General features: G+C 33.7%; 1 pseudogene; it reads right to left on the minus strand.

Moving 5' to 3' along the window:
* Positions 1-3,188: 3,188 nt before the first annotated feature.
* Positions 3,189-3,945, minus strand: LOC107001460 (annotated as a pseudogene).
* Positions 3,946-26,461: the final 22,516 nt, after the last annotated feature.

Here is a 26,461-nt window from a genome sequence, read left to right on the forward strand (position 1 = left end):
GAGACCCCCTCGACGGCCCGTCGTGCCCATGACGGTCCGTCGTGGGTTCCGTCGACTCACACAGTTTTTCCAGAAATAAAATCTGCTGCTCAAAACGACTAAACAGGTCGTTACAGTATTTCATTAGCATTTTCAGTTACTTCACAATATAACTTTTAGATACTCAAGAAAAAAAGGTACACCATTGTAATAGATTATAGATGTTAAATTTGTTAAGCTTCATTTCAATTGTCATCTCAAATGATCTTCATAATTAATATATAATTAAAAAAGTATAGTGATAATATTATGTTTGGGCATACTGAGAATATATAATTAATTAAAAAAGTAATTCTTTAACATTTATTTCAAAGACCGCGCGAAGCGCGGCCAAATTTCCTAGTATAAAATATAAAATCAAGAAAACAAACAAAATGATTACAAGGATTTGAGGGGGTATTTTTGTCTTTACTTAAATTAGTCTCATGGTATTAAACTAATACCACCAAATTGAAGGTATTAGTTATACACTCTTTAATACCATGTAGAATGTATAACTAATCCATAGATTGATCCAAAATTCCTACCAAACATAATATTAAATAATACCACACTTAAAACTTGAACTATTTTCCCCAATACTCCCTACCAAACGACCCCTTAGTTTCCATCTATTTCTACTTAATTTTGCACTTTTACTCTTAACTCTTAACCATACTCCTAAAGCTGAAGTAGTGAAGTGAAGGAGTAAGAGATGATGCAATAAGCTCAAAGGAATCCAATTAATCACAAGCAAAATAACCACATGAAAAGTACAAGAAGCAAATGTTTAAACTCAACTCAACTTAAAAGGTAATCGTAAAATTAAATTCAGTGAAGTGACATTCTCAATTGCGACTATTTTTAATGAAATTTTTTTATTTTGAGTGAGGTACAACTAACAATAGCTATACGAGGATTCACTCACATTTTAATACATGAATTTGTGAGCCCAATTTGTCCTTTAAATTTGTTAAAAATATCAAAGAAGAGAGAATACAAGTTTTGATTGAAAAGTTAAAAAGAAAATATGGATTCCACGCTACATTTCATTAAATATATTAATAAAATATTAAATAAATGTGCATTTGGGGTACACGCTACATCTCTTTCATGTTTTGTTTCATTTTTTATCTTCTTACTAGTATCTATTTTAAAATCAATTTTATTACTACCTCAATTTTATTTTTGCTTACCGTAAAAAAAATATTTTCTCTGATATATTTTATCAATAAAAAATATATATTATTTTTTAATATTATTTTATCACTAAATAAATGCATAAGATATTGATATTCAAACTTAATGTTTTAAAACCTAACTAATAAGACTAATTTAATCAAATAAACCTCTAATAAAATGCAAGTAAATTTATATATAAATTAAATAGTGGAACACATATTATTAATATTCAAACTTATCTATTTAATACCTAACTAATAAGACTAATTTGATAAAATAAACCTCTAATAAAATGCAAGTAAATTTATATATAAATTAAATAGTGGAACACATATTACTAAATTATATATTATTGGCTAGAAAATATGTTTGTACGATTATTATTATTATTATTATTTTGAAAATTTTCTATGAAAATCCTTTTTTTTTTCATTTATCGTATTTTAAAATAAATTATCTTTATGTCTCGTATATCTTTCAACTTCTAGTTTTAGCCTTTTATTAGAGGCTTATTTTATTAAATTAGTCTTATTATTTATGTTTTAAAATATTAAGTTTGAATATTAATATTTTATGTATTTATTTAGTGATAAATAATATTTAAAAGGAAAAAGGGTCTGATATACCCCTCAACTTTGTCATTTGGAGCTGATATACCCCTCGTTATGAAAGTGGCTCATATATGCTTTTACCATTATACAACGGTTCACATATACCCCTACCGTTACAAAATGAGCTCACATATACCCTTCATTTAACGGAATCTAAAAAATTAGTTTAAAATTTATATTTTTTAATTTTAATTTTTTAAAAAAAATTATTTAGGGGTATATTATGATTCTTCTTTCAAAGTTCAAGGTATATTTTAATTTTTTCATACATAAATTATTTTTTGACTTCTTTTATTATAATTATTTGGGTTTCTTATTTTATTTTTTTCTTTCATTCCTTAGTTTAAAGAAAAAAATCTAAACTATTTATTTTTGTCTATATTGTAATTTGATTTTTATATTCGAAGAAAAAAATTTGGTCATCTACAATAAGTTTTACAAGAATATTAGTGAAACATAACTAAATTTGATTATTAAAATAATAATTCTAAATTAGTCATTGAAACAAAAAAAATAAAAAAAAAATATGTTTGACAAGGAATAAATTTACTCATATGGGATAATATATTTTAGAAAAAATAATATAAATTAGATTAAAAAATAAGTTTTTTCTCATTTCCGTTAGAGAAAAAGGGTATATGTGAGTCATTTGCTTACAAGTAGGGGTATATCAGCTATAAATGACAAAATTGAGGGGTATATCAGACCCTTTTGCCTATTTAAAATAATATATATTTTTATTTGATAAATATATAAGAAAAATGAAAATTTTATTTCTATGATAAGCAAGGTGAAAAATGAGTAGAAATAAAATTGGTTTCAAAGTAGATACTACCAAAAAGATATAAAATGAAACAATAATGAAAGAGAAAAGTGAGGAAAGAGAAAAAAACGGTTGAGAAAAAGTTGAATTGACATTGTAGGTCTCATATATCACATTAAAATTAATAAAAAAAATACCCTCGTACAAGTATGAGTTGGTATACTTCATTCATTGTAAAAATTTTCACTTTCGAAAAAGGGTCAAAAATACCTTTCAACTATGCGAATTTGGTATAAAATTAGCCTTCGTCTACCTTTCGGGCCTAAAATGCCCTTAACATCAACCTTTTGACTCTATTTTGCCCTCATCTTTAACAGCCCATATTCATTAATGACGTGTCACTATTTTATTGGCTACCCTAATAATTAATTTAACTAATTTAAAAAATCATATACCCACTCAAATAAGCCCCACCCGTTTTAAACAGCCCAAATCTTTTAACCCTATTTTCATCTTCTTCTTTTCCGTTGTCTTCTTCTTCTTCTTCTTAGTCGTCTTCTTCTTCTGCGTAGTCGTCTTCTTCTTCCTTCTCTTTTTTATTAATAACAACTAATTTATTGAATCATTTCAAATTGGAACATTATTAATTTGATCCTTAAGTTAAAAAACAGAACTCCAAGAAACATAATGAAGACGTAAAAACTAGTATTACTATCCAAATTCTTGAAGATCCATCTGTTTTATTATCACTTTGTCCATCACCACCAGCGGGAACAGGAGTTGTGTCATTTTTTCCATCGCCGCCGGAAGAAGTAGTCAAATTTAATATGCGTGTAGATTTCAAATTATCAGGATCAAACTTATGCGCCATTCGTGTACCGTTTTCACCCTGGTCCAACTTGCCGCACCTGATTCACCGTGGTCATATTTGACGGTAGTACCATAATGATCAATATTTGCATGACGCCATTAGAGTACTCTACTTTAGAATTCAAAACTTTAAACGAAAGTTTATCAGTTTGTATAATCAATTTATACAAAGTAAGATTGTAAAGTATTAACAATCATGGATCAGTTTGTAGCTTTGAATGCGATAAGGCATTGAGTGCCGATCATGGACTGCTAAATTGGGTTAGTTGCCCATGAAATCCAGCCATCAGAAGAAGGCAAAGGCGCAACGAAAGCAATTGAAAGTGTTGAATTGTAAGTCCAGTGAAGAGACGATTTCGGAGAAAGGAGATTGGTGCAGTCGGCGAAGTGAGTAATACTGTAGATCGGCACCGGAGAAGACGAGCAATTATTTGATATTGTAGGAGAAATCAGGAGTAATGCGATAAGGAAGATGAAATGAACAAGGAGAACAGAGGTCATTTTTGTAGTTCCTCCTCTTCTTCGTTGTCATCATTCTCTTCTTGATTTTCATCGTTTTCTCCATCTTCATCTCCTCCTGATTCTTGATTTCCACTTTCATTTTGTTCATAACATTGATGATTCACGCTATCCCGATTTTGTATTCTGTCTCTCTTCTACTTTTTTCATTGTCATTTTCTTCATCTTTGCATTTTTTTTTGTTCTTCCTCAGTTTTTTCTATTTTTCGTCAGTACGTCCATTTTCTCCTGAAGCTAATATTTTTTTCTAATTTTTTTTGCAGAGAAAATCAGAGTTGGGATGAAAGTTCGGTTGTTTAAAACGGGTGGGCCTTATTTGGGTGGGTATATGGATTGTTTAATTAGTTAAATTTATTATTAGAGTGATCAATAAAATAGTGACACATCATTAATGTATTTGGGTTGTTAAAGATAAGGGCAAAATAGAGTCAAAAGGTTGACATCAAGGCATTTTAGGCCCAAAAGGTAGAATAAGGGTATTTTGTACCAATTCGCATAGTTGAAGGGTATTTTAGGCCCTTTTTCGTTTCGCTTTTAATTAGTGAATCTCAAAGAATTGAAGAGACCAGCAAGAAGAAACTCGAAAAAATAAATTTGAGCAAACATCGTTAGGCTGCACCTACAACTGTACTAGAGGAAATGAAGGAAGAAGAAAGAGAAGAGGAAAAAATAAAAAATTATGTTGTGTTCGTCCCTACAATAAAATTGCGCATTGTTCATCCCTTGTTGTTGTTAATATATATAATATTGACGAAAAATTGAATAGATATATTTTAATTCAATAAAAATGAAAGTCTGATTAAAATTTTAAAACAAATATTTAAATAAATTATATCTATAAAATAATCTTCATATTAAAAGCATATTGATACTTGATATTTTTTTTAATTTGACATTTAAAAGCATTTTTTAAAAAAGATTAGTCAAACATAGTCTGCTTATCAAAATTAATTTTTCAAATCAATTAGCCAAATATAAATTGTGTTTTTTTTCATAAGCATTTTTTCTAAAAAGCTATTTTTATATTAAAAAAGGTGTTTCTAGAAGAAAACAGATTTTAGCAGCAATGTCAAACATACTTTAAAATGAACCTACTACAACTTTAAACTTAGAAATACAAGAATATGCAACTTAAATGGGACTAACTATATCTATTGAGGGACTGACCCAATTCTATTAAAAATAATTCAACCAGGCTAATTCGAGGTTTGGGTTGGTTATCAAGTTGTGGGACTAGTTCCAACTAATCCAAGTTCAGAAGGGTTTTAACTAGCCTGTGTAGGGCTAGGCTATATTTTGTGAGTATGAGTTGATTATTATAAAACAGATATATTTTTGAAATAAACTAAAAATTACATAATATCTTAAATAAAATTGTAACTTACATCAACATTGCACCGGGTAAATATGGGTACCCTATTAAATTATTAACGTGACATAATCGATTCTAGGTCATTAGTTGAGAAATTTTAACCATGCATAATAGGTCTGAAACAACCCCCAACCCAAGTCGACCCTTCTACATGGGCCAGTGAATCTGATTTAAAATCGATTAAGGGTCGGCCCAACTCATTTAGCAAGCTTAGGATTACTTGTATGAACTCTATTATTAATTAGTTCGACATCAAATTCGGATCTAAATCACTTTGAAAAAATGAGATTACGAATTAAAAAATTAATATATGAGAAATAATATTTTGTCTTTTTTCAAACTTTTTTAGTTTTGTTTTTCAAAGAGATTTTTATTTTTTTGTAATGATATAATCTGTATTTTTTGAAAAGTTTCAAAAATTTATCTTTTTGTGATGATTGCTTTTGCATGATTTCTTTTTATCACTTTTGAGCCTCATTGAAGGATTTGGGAAGTAGTTGCTTGTTATTCCGACAGATTCTCGTTCCCCTTTTCCCTGAAATATTGTTCTATTTGAGAAATAAAGATTAAGACTTGTATTGTTTGTTAAATTTCACTCTCTATGCAACCTAGTATCTTGTAAACGTGACAACAGATCTTGAGGTATATACACACACATATATATATATATATATATATATATATATATATATATATCTTGTTAATTATATGAAGTAATTATAAATGAGGGCCTTCATTGTTGTAAGCCCCAATTATTGTTTTCCTCAAAATTAAGATGTTTGAATATTAAATCACATATGAATATTAAGATGTGTATTAGAATCAAACCGTCTTAATCTACGTATAATGATGTTGTATTAAAATTTGAATGTTAAATGTAAAAATTACTCATTTTTTTCTGTTGTTGTAAAACTAAAGCAAAATAAGACAATGAATATAAAAGATAAAGCAATAGAAATAGGGAGACAAAAGATGAGAGCTAACATTTCATATTCTTCAAAGTATTCATCAAATCTTCAAGTGTATACAATATGAAGTCTTATGCCTCTATTTATAGTGTAACATAGAGGCATACAAAATGTTAGTCATAACATGAATATAATGGGGAGGTTATGAAAGTAAGAGGTTACAAGAGTAACAGTTATAAAGTTGGAGGTTATGTTTTTCATAATGGAGGAGATTATGTAGTAACTTCTTGGTGTAGTGGACATCCACATTATGTTGTTTTATAACACTCCCCCTTGGATATCCATAAATAATATGCCTCGTTAAAACTTTACTAGGAAAAAAACCCATGGGAAAAACTCCTAGTGAAGGAAGAGTACACATATTTTTTTAATACACTTTGAATGTTGCCTCATTAAAAACCTTACCAGGAAAACCCATTCTGCATAAAACCATAATTAAGAAAAATAGTACAACGTGTATTTTTTTGTCCTCCTGATAAAATCTTTACTTGATATATCAAGAACAATGCATTTCAATCATGTAGCACAACTTCTCAAATATTGTTATTGGCAATCTTTTGTGAATAAGTTTACAAGATTACCATTTGAATGGATCTTGAACGTCTATCTCACCATTTTTTTGAAGATCATATGGTAATAAGACTTTTGTTGAAATATACTTTGTCCGATCTCTTTTGATTGTATCCTCCCTTCAATTGAGCTATATATTATTGTCATACATGGTGGCTGAAAAATGATATATTTTCTGCATATGATAGATCATGATTCCAACCAAACACACCCTAACTTACTTCATAGATCAATGTTATTTCTGCATGATTTGAGAAGTGGTTACCGATGTTTGTTCAATGTCAAAATATTGTTGTGCCTCCATATGTAAACAAATAGCTCATTTGCGATCGAGCTTTGTGTAGATCAAATAAATATTATGCATCTACATAATCAAATCAATTCTGACTCATGAGAGATTGATAAATTTTATTGAAGTTCGTCTTTTCTTCTCAAAGAAAATCACACATCTTCTAGCATTTGCACAACCAACAATTTGTAAGTGCACCAATTGCACTAATACATGACATTTTGAATCATTTTCATAAGGTTGAAAAGATTCTTTCTTTGTGTTAAGCAAACTCAAAACCATTGCTTACTTATTGGAATTGCTTTAAGACCTTTTAAATTCTTCAAAGATCTTCATATAACCTTCATTGTCTAGTTAGACGTAATAATCAATCATTATATATATTCAAGTATTTCATCTATTGCCAGAGTGAAAGAAGTCTTATTGCATCCACTACTAGAGAATATATGTTCATTTAATAATGTCAGGATTTTTGCAAAAACTCTTTATGCCCCGAGGCACAAACCGTACATTATATCTTACAGTTATACTTTCGCTCAATGATTCATTTGTACCCCACTGACATATATTATGATTTATGAACTATAAGTTCAAAAATATAACTTTTCTAAGTGTAATAAAATATACATGAATAGTGCATTTTATTTGGCTAATTATTTATCTGTCCACAATATATGACAAGTTCAAATTTAAGATTCACGTAACCATTTATAGCATTGGATGCTACTTCATATCAAATACACTGTCGACGATCATTTTGATATCGATTCCAATACGACATAACTTATCGAGATATTTTTATTTTTCATCTTTTTTAGGTACCTGAACCTTTGCCAAGGTTTTATGAAGTGTTATGTCATAGTTCTCTTTCAAAGCACTTGCTCATTATCAGGACCATTTTGATAATTGCTCCTCTCCTTGATCAAGGAATGTTACGTTCGAAATCGATTGGTCTATCACACTTCTGGCGTACCATAGACTTTGTCCTCCAAGGACTATTCATTCAAGCATTTGCAGCGTAATCAATATATTGAGTCAGCAAATGCATTTGACAAACTATTTGCTACATTTTGCATATGAATTATCTCTTGAACTTCAAGTTCACTTTTTTTAATAAGGATCAAGATAATTCATCCCACACATAATCTCAGCTGCTAAATATATCTCTCCCTAATGTTATGATATCTAACATTTACCCCCAACCTCATTTGGGGATCCATCTTTATGCGTTGTGGAGTGATAAAATCATATATGCCCACATCACATTTTTAGATGGAAATTATTTGGTTCCTGACCATGAACCGATTGTGATGGGAGAACCTTGTTGGCTTGATGCATACATGTTAAATATACTCATCTCATATCAAATTTTATTTGAGAGATTTGTTTTCATAATCAATGGTCTAGCTATAATTGGAGGCAAACAATATTTGTTAAACCAACCAACATTATCAACATGACTTTATAGTTTGGAACTGTGCTCTTTATTTAATAATTCGAGCAAATAACTTTGCAAAAATCAATTTGTAAGTTGATACAAATGCACATGCGATCATACGATAGATTCATCTATTAAATCATAATAGTAAACGGCACATGGCAGGTGAACGGGCTCATATTCCCCTTTTTATATGTTCCAAATAATTTTTAGGGGATACAATCCCAACCTTAGCTGGTACAATAATCATTTTATCACGAGAACAAACTACAAAAGAGAATTCTTGAAGAATCTTTTATTTCTCCAATATATAGCCATGTGAATTCTCAATTTCTTTTGCATCACATTTGAATCAGAATGGCCAACCGATTATGCCAACTGATATTTATTCAAGTAAGCTTCTAGTTTACTTTTGCATGTGATTCCATCACCATGCCCATATTTGTATACCACAAACAACGAAAAAAATGGATAATCTTATACGTAAATATTTATTATCCACTTTGATTGTAGTAATTTGAAGATATTAAATCTTTCCATGATTTCTAGTCTCAATATATTTTTTTTTGAATTCTACCGAAACTTAAAAGGTTTCTTTTGAGACTTACTACAACCCAATATTATGATCAATTTTATTCCTTCAATTAGTAACAAATTAGCCCATTTGGACCTATCAATTAATTTCGTGTACTACCACAATTTTCACAACTCCATCCTTATGGTAAAGATCTCCTTCAATGAGAAAATTATTATTATTGTCATGGTTAAAATTATTACATTCAAGACTTATTTTTTGATAACTAATGACAAATTTGTGTTGCCACACAACAACATTTATTTTGATCATGGCCACAACCTTTACAGAAAAGATTTATTTCTTTCTTTTGTCCTCCAATAGGTCATTATAAAAAATACCATAATATTTGGTGTAGTACTCAAAGTATATATATGACCAAAATGACCATTTATGTCAAAATATTTTCTTTCAATCTCTCAAACCTCCCATAGAGGTGAGATGTGACATTCATCCAACAATACATGAACATATTCTTATCTATACAAACACAAGTCACATTTTCTTCAAGAAATGGACCATAATCATTTGTACATGTTCCATAAGTTTTTATTAGAAACTCATTGCCATGTTTTGGCATTACGTGACTCACCTCAACTTCACTTTAAGAGGTCAAATGTACCAAATGTACTACCACTTTGTATTTCTTTATTTTGATGGAGGATTTAAAAAAAACTTTTAAAATTGGGTTGCACCTACAACAATGTGCCCAACTTCTCATACCACTTTGACAGATTTGAAGGAACATCTTAAGAACCCATAATGTTGTTCCTTTTAATTACCACAATGATGATCATTAACATTTTACCATATCCATCTTCATACATTCAACCACCTGTCATTTTTCAGACAAATTAATACACTGCTACCACATTCACATAAGAGAATTGAGCAAATTAATTGGGTAAATTCCATGACTTTCAGTCAAAAGTATAAAATTTTATGTTAGTCATCATCATATCATCATTATAGTGCATTAGGACTTAAACCCAATGTCTTACCTATATAAAGACACCTTTGGTCATAAATCAATGGGACTTGAACCCAACTTCTTAATATCATGGTGCATCGAGACTTTACTCGATGTCTTACCCATTTGGTGCAGTGAAACTTGAATTGTCACGACCCAAAACGAGCCGCGAGTGGCACCCACACTTATCCTCCTATGTGAGCGAACCAACAAATCTAAACCCCAAAATCTGGAAGTCATCACATCAAGAACATCTATCCTCAAATTACTAAGTCTAAGAGTATTTAAGAAACTAAAATAAGTAAACGATGGTCCATGTCCGAACTTCAAGACATCAAGACGTGAATGAAAGAATCCAGTCCGAGCTAGGAACAATAGCTCACCCTGAAATCTGACGTGCTGAAGACTGGCTAGAGTTGCGGACGAGTCGAAGTCAACGGTGCACTTGCTGCACTCCACAAAACAACAAGAAGAACATAAAAGTAGGGGTCAGTACAAGGAACAAGTACTGAGTAGGTATCATCGGCCAACTCAAAATAGAAAGCAATATATATGGAATAATAATGTAAAACCAACCACAATACTCAACAGGTGACAATCAACAAGTACAAGAACCATTGGCAACAACCTCAAGCACATCTATGAGGACTCAAGCCTCCACACCATACTCATTTGGGAAATAGGTTCTTCGAAATTTAGTATATTAACATAATTCAAGATTACTTCTCTTTATTCTTATCGTGTCGGAACGTGACACTCCGATCCCCTAATGCTACGTGTCGGAACGTGACACTCCGATCCATTATTCCTACGGGTCGGAACGTGACACTCCGATCCATTATTCCTACGTGTCGGAACGTGACACTCCGATCCATTATTCCTACGTGTCGGAACGTGACACTCCGATCCATTATTCCTACGTGTCGGAACGTGACACTCCGATCCATTATTCCTACGTGTCGGAACGTGACACTCCGATCCATTATTCCTACGTGTCGGAACGTGACACTCCGATCCATTATTCCTACGTGTCGGAACGTGACACTCCGATCCATTATTCCTACGTGTCGGAACGTGACACTCCGATCCATTATTCCTACGTGTCGGAACGTGACACTCCGATCCATTATTCCTACGTGTCGGAACGTGACACTCCGATCCATTATTCCTACGTGTCGGAACGTGACACTCCGATCCATTATTCCTACGTGTCGGAACGTGACACTCCGATCCATTATTCCTACGTGTCGGAACGTGACACTCCGATCCATCTATCTCATTATTTCAGTTCATCAAGCTTTCTTTATGTCAAGCATCATCTTAATAGAGAGGATTTAAGATTAAAGATTCAACAGTCTCATCATTCTAACCACCACAATTATACGATCACAACATACAAACACACAATCAAGTATATAGAAGACTTTACAATACCACCCAATACATATCAATCGCTATTAAGAGTTTACTATCACATAGCATAAACCATAACCTACCTCCACCGAAGAATCGTGATCAAGCAAGCTATCTCCCCAATGCCTTTTGCTTTCCTCTTCGTTCTCCCTCTCTCGCTCGTTCTCCCTCTCTGCTTCTTTTTATTTTTCTTCTCCAGATTCTTTTTCTTTTACCCTAATTATCATATAATTCATTATGATAAAAGTAACCCATTATTTATTTCAAGGTTATCTCCTTTAACCCCCCAAGTAAATAAATTATTAAACTTACCCCACTAATTTCATAAAGTTTGTCATGAATAGTCCAAAACACCCCTTTAAAACCTTTAGCAGAAATCCGACCCAGTTGGGGTTACGCAACCTGTGACGGTCCGTCGTGTCTATGACAGTCCGTCCTGCAGGTCCGTCACAAAGTTCAGAGAGTTAAATTCAGTAAAGGGTTTGTGACGGTCCGTCGTACCTACGACGGTCCGTCCTGCAGTTCCGTCGCGAAGTTCAGAGAGTCGATCTCAGTACCCAGATTTTCAGAGTTTAAGTGTTTTGGAACGAAGCCCCTCGACGGTCCGTCGTGCCTATGACGGTTCGTCCTACTTGTCGTCGAGGGTAATGAGAAAAATAGCAGAAGAAAATTCACAAGTATGGGACGACGGAATCCATCACGGGCCGTCGTGACCATGACGGTCCGTCGCGTGGTCCGTCGACCCAGTCAGTTTTTATCAAAATAATCTTACTGCTCGAATCGACTAAACAGGTCGTTACAATAGATACCAATTTACCCATCGTTCGTCCCCGAACGATCACAGGAAGAAAAGCAAGGGCGAGAAAGAGTACCTGAATCTGTAAAAAGGTGGGGATATCTTTCTTGCATATCCGCCTCATTCTCCCAAGTAGACTCTTCGACTGGCCGATTCTTCCACTGAACCTTGATAGATGCAATCTCCTTTGATCTCAACTTGCGGACCTCCCTATCTAGAATAGCAACAGGCTCCTCCTCATAAGACAGATTCTCATCAAGAAGAACTGAATCCCAACGAATAATGTAGTTTCCATCACCATGGTACTTTTTCAGCATAGACACATGAAATACCGGGTGCACTCCTGAGAGTCCTGGAGGCAATGCCAATTCATAAGCCACCTCCCCCACGCGCTTCAAAACTTCAAATGGCCCAATATACCTCGGACTAAGTTTACCTCGCTTACCAAACCGCATCACCCCTTTCATGGGTGAAACCTTCAGCAAGACTTGTTCACCCTCCATAAAATTCAAGTCCCTAACCTTTCGATCTGCATATTCCTTCTGCCTGCTCTGAGCTGCTAGAAGCTTATCCTGAATGAATTTTTCCTTATCTAACGATTCCCTCAAAAGATCGGTACCCCAAGGTCTTACCTCAAATGCATCAAACCAACCAATGGGAGACCTACATCTCCTCCCATACAGTGCCTCAAATGGAGCCATATCAATACTTGAGTGATAGCTATTGTTGTATGAAAACTCTGCTAAGGGTAAGAATTTATCCCAATGACCACCAAATTCTATCATACATGCACGAAGCATATCCTCTAACACCTGAATCGTTCGCTCAGACTGACCATCGGTCTGAGGGTGAAATGCAGTACTAAGATCCAGCCTAGTACCTAATTCAACATGTAATGTTCTCCAAAACTTAGAAGTAAACTGCGTACCTCTATCTGATATGATGGAGAGTGGAACTCCATGCAATCGAACAATTTCCGAGATATAGAGTTTGGCTAACTTCTCTGCATTGTAAGTCATCTTGACCGGAATGAAGTGAGCAGACTTAGTTAACCTGTCAACAATTACCCAAATAGAATCAAACTTACCCAATGTCTTGGGAAGACCAACCACGAAATCCATTGCAATCCTTTCCCACTTCCATTCAGGAATGGGCATTCTCTGAAGTGTTCCTCCAGGCCTCTGGTGTTCATACTTCACCTGCTGACAATTTGGGCATTGGGCAACAAAATCAACAATGTCGCGCTTCATTCTACTCCACCAAAAATGTTGCTTTAGGTCGCGATACATTTTGGTTGCACCAGGATGTATAGAGTACCTTGAACTATGAGCCTCTGTAAGAATAGTGTGAATCAAATCATCAACACGGGGCACACATACCCTTCCCTTAATCCTCAAAACGCCTTCCTCATCAATTATTGCCTCTTTAGCCTCCCCTCGTAATACCATATCTCGAATTCGGCTCAGCTTCTCATCAGCAAACTGCTTTCCCTTAATCTTGTCAAGAAAAGAGGATCTTGCCTCCACACAGGCCAAAAGTCCTCCTTTCTCTAGTACTTCCAGCCTCATAAGGTCATTAGCCAAAGTCTGAACCTCTCTAGCCAATGGGCGTCTAGAAACCTGTAAGTGGGCTAAACTACCCATGCTCCCTGCTTTTCTACTTAAAGCATCTGCCACAACATTAGCTTTTCCTGGGTTATACAAAATAGTAATATCATAGTCCTTCAATAGTTCCATCCACCTTCTCTGCCTCAAATTCAAATCTTTCTGAGTAAAGACATACTGTAAGCTACGATGATCTGTATAGACTTCACACTTGACCCCATATAGGTAATGTCTCCATTGCTTTAATGCAAATACTACTGCAGCCAACTCCAAATCATGGGTCGGATAGTTACGTTCATGCACTTTTAATTGCCTCGAAGCATAAGCAATTACATTTCTTTCCTGCATTAGCACTGCACCCAAACCAGAATAAGATGCATCACAATAAACAATGAAATTCTTACCTTCCACTGGCAAGGTAAGAATTGGTGCAGTAGTCAACAAGGTCTTGAGTTTCTGAAAACTTTCTTCACATTCATCCGACCATACAAAGGGAACATTCTGCTTAGTCAAATTTGTTAGCTGCGAAGCAATAGAAGAAAATCCCTTGACAAATCGACGGTAGTAGCTAGCTAAACCAACAAAGCTTCTTACCTCTGTAACATTAGTAGGTCTTACCCAACTCTTCACTGCTTCAATCTTAGAAGGATCCACCATCACTCCATCCTTAGAAACCACGTGCCCCAAGAAGGACACTGAATCTAGCCAAAACTCACACTTGGAGAATTTGGCATAAAACCTTTTCTCCCTCAACATTTCCAATACAATTCTCAAATGCTCCTCATGTTCTTTCCTGCTCTTTGAGTATATCAGTATATCATCAATGAATACAATGACAAAGAGATCCAGATATGGCTTAAAAATCCCGTTCATCAGACTCATGAAAGCAGCAGGGGCATTCGTAAGCCCAAAAGACATTACTAAAAATTCGTAATGCCCATACCTGGTTCGAAAAGCAGTCTTTGGCACATCTGCTGCCCGTATTTTCAATTGATGATAACCGGATCTCAGATCAATTTTAGAGAAGACACAAGCACCTTGTAACTGATCGAACAAATCATCAATGCGAGGAATAGGATACTTGTTCTTAATAGTTACCTTATTCAGCTGCCTGTAGTCTATGCACATCCGAAGGCTTCCATCCTTCTTTTTCACAAATAAAACAGGAGCACCCCAAGGGGATGCACTTGGTCTAATAAAACCTTTACCTAACAACTCCTGAAGTTGGGCCTTTAACTCCCTTAACTCAGTTGGAGCCATTCTATAAGGGGGGATGGAAATGGGGCGAGTACCCGGCTCCAGATCAATACAAAAATCAATATCCCTATCCGGTGGCATACCAGGAAGGTCTGCAGGAAACACATCCAGAAACTCACAGACTATCGAAACAGACTCAATCGAAGGTACTTTGGAAGTATCATCCCTGAGATGTGCCAAGAAGGCTAAACAACCTTTACTAACCATCCTCTTAGCGCGAAGAAAAGAGATAATACGGACTGGGGTGGAAATGTAGTCACCCTCCCACACTAGCGGATCTGTCCCAGGCTTGGCCAATGTCACAGTTTTAGCATTACAATCTAAGATTGCAAAATTTGGGGAAAGCCAAGTCATACCCAGAATTACATCAAAATCAACCATTTCTAGGATAATCAAATCTACATAGGTATTGCTCCCTACAAAAGTCACAAGGCAAGACCTATACACCTTCTCAACTATCACAGACTCACCCACAGGAGTAGAGACACTAATAGGCATGTCAAGCAAATCGCAATGTAAATCAAGACCAGTAGCAAATGAGGAAGATACATATGAAAATGTGGATCCAGGATCAAATAATACAGAAGCCATGCAATCACAGACCAAAAGATTACCTGTGATAACAGCATCAGATGTCTCTGCTTCAGACCTCCCGGGGAAAGCATAACAATGGGCCCTATCACCTGTCTGTCCATTGCCCCTATCATGTTGCGCCGCAGCAGTTCCAGCTTGCCCGCCACCCCGATTGATTGGGTGACCACCATTACCTTGGCCACCACGTCCTCCAGAATGGCGGCCTCTCCCATGACCACCTCTACCTCTAACCATTGGGGGTCTGTAACTCTGTTTTGGACAATACTTCCTAATATGTCCAGTCTCTCCACATCCATAACAATTCCTGGAGTCAAGCATAGGTCTTTGTGAAAGTGACGAAGTCTGGGGATAACCTCCAAACTCAGAAAAAGGCTGACTGGGCTGCGATGGACCCCCAGCTAAAGCCTGCAGGGAAGACTGAATAGGGCGGTTTTGGTAACCTCCTGAACTCTGCCCTCTGGAGTAAGAACCGCTAAACTCACCTCCCTTACGGAACTTCTTAGATGTCGACGCCATGGTGAAGTCGTCTGGCTTCACCCCCTCCACTTCTATCACAAAATCAACCACTTCCTGAAAGGATTTTGCTGCAGCAGCTACCTGTAAGGCTGGGATCCGCAAATCTGACCTCAATCCCTTCACAAAACGGCGAATCCGCTCTTGTGGACTGAAACAAAGCTGAGTGGCATACCTAGATAGTGCACGAAATTTAGCCTCATAAGCAGCAACAGACATCCTTCCTTGCTCTAGGCTAAGGAATTCATCTCTCCTCCTATCCCTCAAAGTCCGGGGTATATACTTCTCCATAAATAAGCTAGAGAATGATGCCCAAGTCATAGGTGGTGCCTGTGCTGGTTGACACTCAACATACGACCGCCACCACCTTTTGGCATCCCCCTGAAACTGATAGGTCACAAACTCCACACCGAATCGTTCTATTATGTCCATCTTATGTAGCAGCTCATGACAATCAACCAGAAAATCATAGGCATCTTCAGATTCAGCACCCTTGAATACTGGAGGTTTTAACTTTAAGAATTTAGTGAAAAGTTCATGCTGATCACTTGTCATTATGGACCCTGTAGTCAATTGAGGAAACGTGCCTACTTCCAATGAGGCATCCATGCGGGGAGCCACAGCGGCTGCATGTTGTACTCCCTGAACCTGAGGTGCTGGTGCAGAAAACACTGGAGGTGTCTGGCCCTGATCAGATAACCCGCTAAGATAGGTAAGAACCTGGTTAATCATCTCTGGGGTAGGCTGGGGTGGTAATTCCTCATCTTGAACCTGCTCATTTTCCCCTTCTTCACCCTCTCTCACTACCTCATCAGTCGGTGGAGGAGTCACTGCCCTATTACTAGCTGGACCAGGTGTTTGTCCTCTACCTCTAGAGGGCGTCCTCCTGCGACCTCTACCACGGCCTCTTGCCACTGCTCCTCCTCGAGCTACGGTCCCAATGGTTGGCTCAGACGCACCCTGTCCTGCCGGTGCTGGTGTTGACACAGTCGTTGCTCTAGTTCTAACCATCTGCGAGATAGAGTGAGGATGTCAGATACCAATTTGTATCACCTAGATACCAATTGGACCCAAGTAATAGCACGAAAGAAAGAAAGAATGGAGTTTTCCTAAAGTCCTATAGCCTCTCAAAGAAAAGTAAGGGCGTCCCCCTACCGTTCCTCAAGACTCTACTAGACTCGTTCTTGTGTGATGAGACCAACGAACCTAAAGCTCTGATACCAAGTTTTTCACGACCCAAAACGAGCCGCGAGTGGCACCCACACTTATCCTACTAGGTGAGCGAACCAACAAATCTAAACCCCAACATTTACCAGTATATCAATTATGAATAGTAAAAATAATGCGAAAGATCCAAAACTTATTAACGTAATCAATTAAATAACTTCTAAAGTTCAACACTTATTATTCCCAAAATCTGGAAGTCATCACATCAAGAACATCTATCCTCAAATTACTAAGTCTAAGAGTATTTAAGAACTAAAATAAGTAGAAAGATGGTCCATGTCCGAACTTCAAAGACATCAAGACGTGAAGAAGAGAATCCAGTCCGAGCTAGGAATAATAGCTCACCCTGAAATCTGATGTGCTGAAGACTGGCTAGAGTTGCGGACGAGTCGAAGTCAATGGTGCACTTGCTGCACTCCACAAAACAACAAGAAGGAAATAAAAGTAGGGGTCAGTACAAGGAACACGTACTGAGTAGGTATCATCGGCCAACTCAAAATAGAAAGCAATATATATTGAATAATAATATAAAATCAACCACAATACTTAACAGGTGACAATCAACAAGTACAAAAACCATTGGCAACAACACCAAGCACATCTATGAGGACTCAAGCCTCCACACCATACTCATTTGGGAAATAGGTTCTTCGAAATTGAGTATATTAACATAATTCAAGATTACTTCTCTTTATTCTTATCGTGTCGGAACGTGACACTCCGATCCCCTAATGCTACGTGTCGGAACGTGACACTCCGATCCATTATTACTACCGTGTCGGAACGTGACACTCCGATCCATTTATCTCATTATTTCAGTTCATCAAGCTTTCTTTATGTCAAGCGTCATCTTAATAGAGAGGATTTAAGATTGAAGATTCAACAGTCTCATCATTCTAACCACCACAATTATACGATCACAACATACAAACACACAATCAAGTATATAGAAGACTTTACAATACCACCCAATACATATCAATCGCTATTTAGAGTTTATCTATCACATAGACATAAACCATAACCTACCTCCACCGAAGAATCGTGATCAAGCAAGCTATCTCCCCAATGCCTTTTGCTTTCCTCTTCGTTCTCTCTCTCTCGCTCGTTCTCCCCTCTCTGTCTTTTTCTTTTACTTCTCCAGATTCTTTTTCTTTTACCCTAATTATCATATAATTCATTATGATAAAAGTAACCCATTATTTATTTCAAGGTTATCTCCTTTAACCCTCCAAGTAAATAAATTATTAAACTTACCCCACTAATTTCATAAAGTTTGTCATGAATAGTCCAAAACACCCCATTAAAACTTTTAATAGAAATCCGACCCAGTTAGGTTACGCAACCTGTGACGGTCCGTCGTGTCTATGACGGTCCGTCCTGCAGGTCCGTCACAAAGTTCAGAGAGACAAATTCTGTAAAGGGTTTGTGACGGTCCGTCGTACCTACGACGGTCCGTCCTGCAGTTCCGTCGCGAAGTTCAGAGAGTCGATCTCAGTACCCAGATTTTCAGAGTTTAAGTGTTTTGGAACGAAGCCCCTCGACGGTCCGTCGTGCCTATGACGGTTCGTCCTACTTGTCGTCGAGGGTAATGAGAAAAGTAGCAGAAGAAAATTCACAAGTATGGGACGACGGAATCCATCACGGGCCGTCGTGACCATGACGGTCCGTCGCGTGGTCCGTCGACCCAGTCAGTTTTTATCAAAATACTCTTACTGCTCGAATCGACTAAACAGGTCGTTACATGAATTCACCGTCTTACCCTCAAACAATATCTTATAAACCAAATACATTACCAAAAATAAATAAATATTAAATATCATAAATATAATCTAAATTTGACTTAAATTGAATAAAAATGAACAAAACTATTAGTTAGAACAACATGTAAGAATCATAAATCCCATGTAAAATAAATTAAAACATTGTACTTCACAATATTGTTGTGAAGAAAATCATAATTTACTTATAACCATTATTAAATAACCACAAGACAAACTTTGTTAGTACAAATAATATATAAAATATGAAGTATACCTTGCATGAAGAATTACTAGGATAATTCATAAAAAAGTCAAGAAATACCTACCATTGATTATTGACGAAGAATGAGCAACTCGTGCTCTGATAACATGCTGTAAAACTAAGGGAAAATGCACAAGTATCCTCGTCAACCTATGCCCAAAATCTCAGAGACACACTTATACTATACTAAGGTCCTATTACCCCCCTGAACTTATCTTATAAGTAATTTTCTACTCCTTCTCGACCTACGTGACACTAGCTTGAAAAAGAAAGTCAATCAGCGTTGGGCCCACAAGATAGTGCCGCATAGGCCAAAAAGGGGTAGAAAATTATTAATAAAATAAGTTCTTGGGGGGGTAATAGGACCTTAGTATAGTATAAGTGTGTCTCTGAGATTCCGGGTATAGGTTCAGGGGGTACTTGTACATTATCCCTAAAACTAAAGCAAAATAAGATAAGGAATATAAAAGATATAGCAATAGAAATAGGGTGACAAAAGATGAGAGCATTTCATATTCTTCAAAATATTCATCAAATCTTCAAGCGTATACAATATGAAGTCTTATGCCTCTATTTATAGTGTAACATAGAGGCATACAAAATGTTAGTCATAAACATGACATTAACATGAATATAATGGGGAGGCTATGAAAGTGAAAGGTTACAAGAGTAATGGTTATAAAGTTGGAGGTTATGGAGGTTATGTTTATCTTCATAATGGAGGAGGTTATGAAGTGACTTCTTGGTGTTGTGGACATCCACATTATATTGTTTTATAACAGACATATAAATGTATAACTTTTTATCTTTATCAGAGTATTAACAAATATAAAGCTAGATATATACAAATTAATCAAATATTGTATCAACTTTTTAAAAATATATAGTAACTAGTAAATTTCATCGCGCTTCATTAAATACATTATTAATAGACACTTTAATCTATTTCGAATATATTTTAAAAAAAATAGTCAAGATTATTGTTTCCACAAACTAAAGATCACCTTCTATTTTTCTCTAAAAAACTATTTGAGACATAAAAAAAAGGTAAAAATTTTAAAATGTCAATATTTTGACATTTAATATTACTCATTGTCAGTACTTTTGATATTTAGTAAAAATATCAAAAAAGAAACAATTGTTAAAAACAGAAATGAGAAATTAAGGGGAGAGAAAAATATTAAAAAGAAACAATTGCTTAAAAGTCTTATCAGTTACAAAAATTCAAAAACAAATAACTAATTGACAATTTATCAAAATACACGAACTTCCATCTCTTTCTTCTTCTTTCACGATGTTCTAAAAAACACGCTTATCACCATTGTTCTAAAAATGCAATATTCAATTTTCTTAATTTTTTTGAAGCAGATTATTCTACTAAGGCATATTTTGATGTTATGAATTATAATTTATCTTTAAAATGTCCGAAATTTTATGAAGTTATTTGGCTATCATGTTAAAGTTATGTACCTCCTTTTAAGAAATTTTCCAGTATTCAGAATACAATACTCATGTATTCATAATATAGGTATTCATCCATCTTACATATGTACTTTATTTTGCTTATTTTAAATATCACTTTGTATACCAAATAGTTTGTATTCAGATTCGATTTCGTATTCGTCCTAATGTATACCATAAATTTGTATATAGATTTGATTTCGTATTTATTCTCAACTATATCATAAAGTTTTGTATTTATATTTTGATTTCGTATTCATTCTCAACTATAAATAGCCAAAATACAGTTTATTTATGTATTCATTACATGTGTATTCATCCTAATTGCATCAGTCAAACAATTTTGTATATTATTTTGCTCATTATATGTTTATACCAACTAGTTTATTTTTGATTTCGTATTCATTCACAATTTTAAATAATACAGGTTTGTATTTAGATTATCACTTTGTAAACATAAATTTGACCACAAACCACAAAACATTCAAAATACCTTCAAATACTTTTGTGAAACAACTCAATACCTAAATGCTAATAAAAACAAATCATAAAAAAAGATCGATAAAAATTATTTTAAATACTAAAAATCTGAAATACATAAATATTTGATGAAAATAAATGATGAGTTCAAAAATAACTTTATCAATTGAGAAATTTCTTGATTAATTGATAGATTTGAACAAATTGTTACAAACTTGAATAATTAGTTCTTCTTCAACATGAAGAGAATAATGATGAAATTTTAATGAAAGAAAAAAAAAAGTGAATGATGGAGATGGTAAAAACTAAAAAGTTGATGAAAGAGAAAAAAAATTGAAAAGTGAAACATGAAAAATAAATTTAATGGTACTAAAGCAGGAAGAAGTGTAAATGGATAATAGAGGTAGAATTTGATTCAAAGTTGAACTGTATTGAGAAATAAAATTTGAATACAAATTATTTTCTAAAATATTGACATTTTGACATTTTCATTAATTATTTTAAAGTGTAGATATTTTTACTAATTAAGTTAGGAATTGTGACTAGTTTGATAATTTTTCCAAAAAAATAATTGTAAATTCAAAATTTAAGAAAAACTTCACCTGCATCTTTATATTAAATAAAAAAAGTATAAACAAAAATAACAATAAGGACACAACAATAAAAGGCCTAAATTAAAATTTGCTTAATATATTATGTGTTAGACGAAAGCATGACTTTACTATTATCATTGATCATGTTGGTTGCAGATGGCTTATAAATTATCAATTTTCATATTACAATATATTCTTTTAGAGAAAATTAGTATTGTTAATTAATATTTTTTTAAGGAAGAAATATGAATTCCAATTTTTTTTTTCAGGCCATGAGCCATCGGTAAAAAAATACGAATAGAAACATCATTTTGTTTTATGCTTCTTATTAGTAAAACATTTCATTTATAAGAATTAGTCATCTTAATATTAGATATTAAATTTAAAAGTTGTGTTGAAAGAGAAATAATTTTGTTGCCAGAGTAACTTCCTTAATCATAATTAAGCCAAAGCTATTCATACATTCTTATTTGAAACACTACAAGTACTCATACAATTGATCAAAATTTAATTAACAGTTATGAAATTAGAATTTTTATCTTTCGTAATTAACATATTAATAGAAAATGATAATTTATTATTTTATACTTATTACATTTTTTGTTATGATATTAACTTATTATAATATGAGAAATGCAATCTTTTAAATTTTAAAGGATAATGAGATATACATCCGCCCAACTACTTGCTCTAAAATCTCAAAAGAAAATTTAAAATCGTGACACTCAATCACAAAATGTTTTGATCGTATAAAATGATTGATCGTATGAAATGATACCAAATACATATGTAATATACTAATATCATATCGATATAGATAAAAAAGAATCTATCATATAGAGTATGAAAACTATGAACTTGTGACCAATTAAAACCATTTCATTATCATCGGGGTCCTAATAGGAAATTTCTATTTGTGATGTCCGGCTATGTAAGTAGGGGTGTGCATAAATCGAATCGATCCATAAATCGAATCGAAAAAATGTTATTGGTTATTATTATGTGAAAATTAGGTATATAACATTTTTTATATTAATATTCTCAAGTTATAGCATTAGATGTTGTCTTTCAATATATAACATTTAATATATCAAGTTATAGCATATTATTATAAATTAAAGGTTGATTTTAAATTATTTAAAACATTTATTTTTAAAAAGAAAAAGAAAAAAAGAAAATATCGGATCAGTTTTTAAATGGAAAATATCATGTTTCATTATTTAAAATAATTACATTTAATAAATATAATAATTGATTAGCGCCTATTAAGGAATTTTTTTAAAAAAATTCAGATTAATTAGTTACCTTAAAAAGCTCAATTTAGTTGAAATCAAGTTAAATTGTAATTTGATTCCTTATAACGCTCTATTAAAACGAAATCACATTAAAATCTGTTATTTTTTTCCAGCTATCGTGTTTCTCTCTCTTGTTTACAGATTGCATTTTCATTTTTTTAGTGATTGAAGATATTTTGCTGTTAAAAAATGTGATTTTTTTTGATGGACAACATTGTATCGATATTAATTAAACATGGTGGAAGGTGGAATCCGTCAGGTTGGTATTTATTATAGTTTGTTTTTGGTAATTTTATTCAATATACAGATTATTGCGTTTTTTGTTTCACACTGCATTTTGGTATATACTATATTTGCAATAGCACGGAACAATATAGACGTTTTAGTTTTATTAAAATTGAAGATTCGATTAATACATGTTTTATGAAAAAATAGAAAAAATGAAATTAATTTTACAGTGTGTTTAGTAACTAATCAATAAAGAATTAATTATAACGTTGTGGATCATTATTGTATGACATTAGTATTAAATGTGTATGAATAGTTATTGTTTTTTGTTTGTATGAATTTTGTTTTAAAGAGTATTGTTTTGTATGTTTTTGGATAATGGAATTATGATTTTTTTTATATGAATTATGTTTTGAATAGCATTTTCTGTATGTTACATGATGAAAAAATTTTATTAAGTGTATATGAAGTGTATGTGAATTATGTATCATGTTCGTAGTTAGTATGTTTTGAATAGTTATTTCTGTTTGGTACAGGATGGTAAATGTTGTATTAAGTGTGTATGAAACTTTTATTCTTTTCGTAGTTAGTATGTTCTGAATAGCATTTTCGATATGGCATGTGATGATGAAAGCTATACTAATTGTGTATGAAATGGGTATCGAATTTGTATTTTATTGTATGAAGTATCTTTTCATGGGTAATTTCGCTATGGTATAGGTTGATGAAAGGTATATTAATTGTGTATGAAGTGTGTATAAATTATTTTGCAGTCAATACGTATTATGGTATACTAATTGTTATTTTAATGTTATGAAACAGGGAAATATATTAATTTTCAGATGGAGGGCATCATATATGATGTGTCTACTCTGTATAGTGATCTAGTTAGTGCAATAATATCGCAGCTCAATATAGATGTTAATATAAGCGCTATTGAGATAAAATATATTGTTAGTGATATGTGTTCACCTGTTAGTATTCACAATGATGTTGGGATGAGGGTTTTTTTAGATCAAAAGAAAGCAAATTTAGATTTCTTTACAAAATATCCATTGTTCATCTCCATGAAAGATTTTGAAATGTATAATCAAGACACTAGAGTTGTTACTGATAGGAGACATTCTGAAGTTAGTTTAACACATACTAGCGGTTATTTATACTCCAACAATTTCATCCGTTTGATCGGAGTGAATTTAGACAGAGATGTCGATGAGAATAGTGAAGAAGATAATGGTGTAACAATGACCATTCTAACCTATTTGTAGTTGTGAATCAGATTTACAAGAATAGGGAGATACTTAAAGAGGTGATGAGGCATGTTGGACTTGTCGAAAAATTCAGTTTTCGTGTATCGCGTTGTAGTGCATCTAAGTACACATCATTGTTTTAATTTGTGTTTTTTATTTGATTGATTTTGGTTTATAAAATTTAATTGTATATTTTATTATTCGTGAAATAGTTATTACCTGAATTGTCTTTCTGATAATTGTTCTTGGATGATAAGAGCATCATGTTTGAATAAATCAAATTTATTCAAAGTCAGAAAGTACAATGTTGAACATACTTATTCTGTTAGAGATAGAGCGTATGCAAGACGTCAGGGAATAACTGACGTTGTAGCTGTCTTAATAATGGATAAGTATATTGATCCATCTAATGTATACACTCCAAAGGATATAGCGGAGGATATGTTGAAATTGCATGGTGCTTCGCTGACATACATACAAGTGTGGAGAGCTAAAGAAAAAGCGATAAAATTGATGCATGGAGATCCAGCCGAATCATATGTCAAACTACCAGGTAACTTCAGTGTAAATTATGGACTAAAAATGTTTTTTGTTGTAAAAATGAAAAAAAAACTAGCATACAGTTTGTTTTCTGAATGAATTGAAATTGTTTGTTTAGTATATTTGATGTATCACTTTTGTATCCTTTCTGTATGTACTTATAGTTAAATAGGTATTGAAGTATGTTTCCTTTTTGTATCAATTAAGTGTTCTTTATGTATCCATTCAGTTATATATTTGATATTTTATAATATTAAATTGTCTTATTATATAATTAGGGAAAAGGGTCTGATATACCCCTCAACTTTGTCATTTGGAGCTGATACACCCCTCGTTATAAAAGTGGCTCATATATACCCTTACCGTTATACAAACGACTCACATATACCCCTTCCGTTACAAAATGGCTCACATATTGTCACGACCCAAAACGAGCCGCGAGTGGCACCCACACTTATCCTACTATGTGAGCGAACCAACCAATCTAAACCCCAATATTTCAGCCATAATAAACAAGATATAATGCGGAAGACTTAAAACTCATTAATGAAAATCGATTAAATAACTTCTAAAAACTCAATACTTATTGTTCCCAAAAGCTGGAAGTCATCACCACAAGAACATCTATCCTCAAATTTCTAAATCTAAGAGTATCTAAGAAGCTAAAATAAATGAACGGCTAGTCCATGCCAGAACTTCAAGGCATCAAGACATGATTGAGAGAGAATCCAGTCCAAGCTAGGAACAATAGCTCACCCTGAAATCTGACGTGATGAAGACTGGCTAGAGTTGAGGACGAGTTGAAGTCGATGGGACGTTTGCTGCACTCCACAAATAACAAAGAAGAAAATTACAAGTAGGGGTCAGTACAAAACACAAGTACTGAGTAGGTATCATCGGCCACCTCAAAATAGAAAGCAATATATATCGAATAATACATAAAACCAATCAAATACTTAACAGATGATAGCAACAAGTGTAAGAATCATTTACAACAACACCAAACACATCTATGAGGACTCAAGCCTCCACACCATACTC

This window comes from Solanum pennellii, chromosome 10 (assembly GCF_001406875.1).
Source record: "Solanum pennellii chromosome 10, SPENNV200".
Lineage (NCBI taxonomy): Eukaryota > Viridiplantae > Streptophyta > Magnoliopsida > Solanales > Solanaceae > Solanum > Solanum pennellii.